The sequence below is a fragment of the Melampsora larici-populina genome (genome assembly GCF_000204055.1).
Source record: "Melampsora larici-populina 98AG31 unplaced genomic scaffold MELLAscaffold_71, whole genome shotgun sequence".
Taxonomy (NCBI): Eukaryota; Fungi; Basidiomycota; class Pucciniomycetes; order Pucciniales; family Melampsoraceae; genus Melampsora; species Melampsora laricis-populina.
Genome location: NW_006768835.1, coordinates 310,216 through 315,710, shown reverse-complemented (window position 1 = coordinate 315,710; position 5,495 = coordinate 310,216).

Here is a 5,495-nt window from a genome sequence, read left to right as displayed (position 1 = left end):
ACCCTATGAAGAATTACAAAGAAGGACAGGTTTCTACTTCTGGTTTGAGAGCTTTCACCTCATACTGGGATACCCATCTAAAAAGATTAGATATTTATTTCAAATTAACAATTTTCAACGATAAGTGGATTGAATTAGACCATATGGTAGATGGTAATAATTCATCATCTTCTAAAAAGAAAGACAAACCGACGGGCCAGTTAGCAAAGAGCGAATGGTGGATGACTTTCGCGACTGGACGAGAGCGAAATCGTTAATGTTGAAATATTTGAGAGACATGTATCTCCACGGCCCCTTTGCAAACGAGTAAGAGTCTTGCTTGATTGTTGACATTGTGAAGAAGTGTTCTGATATAAAACTAGTTTGGAGAAACATTTTGAATACGTAGAAAATCTCAGTTTGAGACATGGCTGGGTAACAGCTTTCAGATACGATATCATGGTTAGAACCGATGTTTTATGTAATCGGATAAATGGAGCTCCAGGCGATCCGAAAGTCCAAAGAGAAGTATTTCTAGAGGAAGCAAAGGCTAGAACAACCTTACTCCAAGATGGAAGAATTACTTTATTAGACAACCGTACGTAGATCAAATAAGATTAATTTTTATCAAAGATGTACTAACCAATGGTGTTTCGGAAAATTAAAGCATATGCTAAAGGAAACACTAGAGAAAGGTTCAATCCTATCACTGGTTTCAGATACGCTCAAGGAGTCAATCATGATTTGATCGATTCAGATTTGTCAGAAGAGTTAGATAGAAATCAATTGAAACCTCCACAATTCCAAAGAGGTAACACTTATAAAGGACCAGATTGCTTCACTAACGAGAACTTCCAAAGAAACAAAGAGAATTTTAGACATGAAGGTTTTGTTAATAACAGAAAGAATAATAGGGGTAGAAATTTCAGGAAAGATATCTCACCAGGTCCTTATCAAAAGTTTGTGAAAGGACGAGATAACTATGAACCCAGAGATAAAGGAAAACAAGTGTGAGTAATTTATGGTATAAGTGATTGATATACAACAGTGATTAAGTTGGTTTTGTGGTACAGGTCAAGCGCCTTTGGTAGAGAAGATGATCCACCGAGACAGTCAACTTCCAAAGACCATTTGTAAGTCTCTAATGTAGATTGGACCTATTTGTAATTTGAGATCACTTTGTTATAAGTAATAGAAAATAATATGAAATGAATATTATTTGTCAGTGCATTTGAATCAAACTTTTACGATAATTGCCATGATGGAAGAGATAGTGAGAATAATACATCTTGGCCATCGCCGGTCAGATGTGATATGAAGATAAATGTGTGGGAGGAACAATTGAAACAATACGGTTTGTTCAAAAAATATGGATATTTAATTGAAGGGTTTAAATATGGTTTCCATCAAGGAGTACCAAGTCATGTAGTGAAAGACCTTAAATACTATTGTCCTCCAAACCATAGCTCAGCAAACAATGCAAAATTCAAAATTGAAATGAATATTGAAAAGGAAATCACGGCAAAAAGAATTTTCGGACCGTATGAAAAAGAGGAAGTTTTTGGAAAGTTGGGCTTCTTCAGAACTAACCCGTTAGGTGCTGTTGAAAACGGTGATGGTACGTTCCGTCCAATAAATGATATGTCTTATCCTCACTTTGACAAAGATATTAGATCAGTAAACTCGTATGTCAACAAACAAGACTTTGAAACAACTTGGGACGACTTCAAAGCCGTAGCGCTGTTTATTAAAAGATTAAAAGAAGATATTGAAATGGGAATTTTCGACTGGGAAGGAGCATATAGACAAATCCCGACTCACCCATCACAATGGCCTTATCTTGCCATAATGGACTTTAATGGAAGGATTATTATTGACATTATGATAGCATTTGGAGGTGTTGGGGGATGCGGGTCCTTCAGTGGCCCAGCTGATGGTTGGAAGGAATTGATGAAAGCAAAGTTTAAATTACTCAAAGCGTTTCAATGGGTTGACGACAGTTTGATGATTAAGAGAAAAAGAGACACAACGACAATGCTAGATATAGTTAAAGCTAGCGAGAAACTGGGAGTGAAGACGAACGTAACAAAATACGCGGATTTCGCAGATGAACAGAAGTTCATCGGATTCGTGTGGAACTGCGTTAATAAAACTGTCCGACTTCCTGACAAGAAATTGAGGAAAAGAAAGTTACAAGTTGATCAATTCCTAAGCAAAACGACATGTACAAAGAAAGAACTCCAGAAATTCAATGGGAAACTCAGCCACGTAACAATGATCTTACCCCAACTAAAAAGCTATTTAGTAGAAAGCTTTAGCTACGTGGCAACTTGGAAGTCGCCAGGTCAAAGGACAATTCCAGAATCGATAAAATAAGACCTACATTATTGGAAGGCTTACTTGGCGGACCTGAATCCGACAAAGATCATCCCTGACCACATTGTAAAAAATGTGGGTTGGGTAGGTGATGCTTCGACCGACTTCGGGATAGGGATTATCCTCGGACGAAGCTGGTCGCAATTCAAATGGCTGCCAGGGTGGAATGAACCAATAGGGAAACCTAGACGGACCATAGCCTGGGCAGAGACTGTTGCGGTCCGCCTAGGTTTGCTAATGTTGAAAGAAAAAATGAAAGATTCACCTATTGGTTTGGCCGGCCTGAAATACTCATGTTTGACTGACAACACCACGACCGAAGGCGCCGCAAGAAACCGGAAATCGAAAGATTACTGGGTGAATAGAGAATGGAGAATTGTTCAGGACTTACTGGTTCCGTTTGACTGTGATCTCAACTTGGTCAGGGTAACTTTGAACGACAATGAAGCCGACCAGCTGTCGAGAGGAATGAACCCTTTGAAGAAGTTAGATCACCTCATAAAGGTAGACATCCCAGACGACTTAAAACCCCTCCTGACACAAGTTTTTCCGCTGATTAAACATCATGACAACCGCTCAGAAGACACTCAGTCAATCCGCCCCAAATATCTTTCGCAAGCTTGACAAAGTTAGCAAAGTGATCCTTGCTCACGGTTGGGCCCCATCTACTACTCGTCAGTACGCGGCTGCTGTACAAAAATACTTTACCTTCAAAAATACTTCCTTATTCCCCTTTCCTGCGACCGCGGAGGACATCTACCACTCCGTTGTGTGGTCTAGCAATTCCGAAAACAAACACTATGTAATCAGTAACACGACAAAGCGATACCTTACGGGAATACGTATGTGGCACACTTTACACGGCGTTCCCTTTCCCAAACTTGACCTCGATCGCCTTCGCATCCTTTTAAAAGCGGCTAAAAAGCTCGATGTGAAGCGCTCAACCCGACCTAGAACTGGATTGACCCTGATGGACCTCAATAACTTGATAACTCGACTAAACGTCGACACCTTGGCGAACCTAACGCTAAGGGCAATCCTGCTCGCGGGCTTCTGGGGCTTAGCGCGACTTGGTGAACTGACGCTTCACCCAGATCACCCAGAGGTGTTCATTCGACGTAGAGACGTATCATTTCCCACGGCGAACACGGCGGTCATCCGGTTGCGACTAGCGAAGACGGCTGCGCCGGGGGAAGATCAATTTTTACACCTCCGTCGCCAACCCAACCACCTCGACCCACTAAAGTCCATCAAAGACATTCTTCGCCTTGATGGCTCACCGGACGACCCCCTCTTTAGAGGATCTTCCAGGCATGTGCCTTTGTCAAAGGGTTGCGTACTAGCGTTACTGAAACACCACCAACCACAAGAAGGAGCCTGCTGGTCCGGCCACAGTCTTTGCATCGGTGGCGCTTCATTACGGGCGAACCTTGGTTGCTCCAAATCGTCACTCAAGCGCGCAGGGCGTTGGCGCTCCTCTGCTTACAAAGTCTATATACATCGTTATTCACCTTCTGTGATGTCAGGTACCCGGTTATTGGCGCGTCATCTTAACAACTCGCGACTTGTAGACTAATATGATCCTCCTTTGTGTGTTTTTGTTCGCGGCTTGTTATAATATATGTTTGTGATGCCACTGCCATGAGTGCTCCGTGAGCTTGTATCCATGAGAGTGGGGTTCGAGCCCCTTCACAGGGTCTCGGCTCATTTGAGCCTTCGCTCCCTGTAGATGGGTTCGAAGGGTCTTTCCCCCACTCACATGTTCGTAGCTCAGACCGAGAGAATCTGCTTCTCAAACTCAGGATTGAGAAGGGTCTGGTCTGAGCTCTAGGCGCCTCCCGCAGTGTACTGCACTCACTAGCTTGTACAAGCTAGCAAGCGCAGGTCGCACATCCCATGCCTAGACATGTGATATGACTACCTCTGCGCTTTATCCTCACGCTTGGAGGATAAGGACATGGAGTGATTGGCTTGGAATAATTTCGTCTTCTTCTTTGCTTTCATCTTCTATGAGTGATTTTGAGGACAGATGATTTTTATCTTCGGTGGGTACTGAATCCTCAACTCGGTTATTTTCTTCCACCACCTCCACCTCCTCCTTTTTGTTTTCCTTCTCTCCCTCTTCCTCTTCCTCTTCCTCATCATTGTCATCTTCAGCATCCGCATCTTGTTCCGAATCATGCTCGTGGTTCGAAACAGGGTCCTTCGGTTTGGAAGCCAGGTTCAACCGGGTCCTTTTCGATCAGACCTGTGTTCCTGAATAGGAAGGCGGGTCATCTCGATTTCGGTCGGACCGTCTCCGGTTTGGCGGGGGTGGGGAATCATCAGTAATCCAGATAACCTTGACGTTCGGGCGCGTAGGAGGTTGTTTTCCTCGTTCTACGTCTACGGAGAGCAAAAACAAGGGTCAGTCAACATCTAAAAAGAAATATAGTTGACTGGTACCTTTGGAAGCATTGTCACATGCTTTTCCAGCCTGTTCGATCAGGTCATAAACTTGAGGAGGTAGGCCGGCGACGTTCAGCTGCTCCTTGAGAATGGCCGATGTCCCATTGACATTTCGGTAATACTCCTCCTTGGAGATCTCTTGGACCTCATTATCGGAGAGACCAACCTTGCGAACAGCATCGAATGGACCAGGCACTGAGGGCGCTTGCGAGAAGGTTTGGAACAAAGGAGCGACAAAGGGGGCCTGTGAACGCAGAGCTTCCTTTGTTTTGGCTTGGGAACGGTCCGTTTTGGAGTCTTCAGTCGATGAAGCCATCAATTTTTCGTCACCGAAGTCTAGGCGCGGAGGAGATGGTCGATTTTCGTAAGGCATACCTGTTTTGAAACAATTGAACATGGTAAGGGAGCGGTTTTGGGTCAATAAGCATAAAAGAAAAACTAACTGAAGTTCGAGTTTTTATTTCGATTTCAGAGTTACTTCAGTCTGATCAGAAGGTAAGTGATGGAAAACTTGTGGTTGGAGCTCGATTTGAGTGATTGAGGGTGGTAGTTGCGGTTAGTGTGAAGGAATAGATTGAGTAGTTGCGGTTAGTGAGAAGGAATAGATCGATCGATTTCTCAGGAATCAATCGATCTTGGTTGATTGCTTAAGTGGGGATTAAATTTGATCTTTTAATCCCCACTAAGTGTTT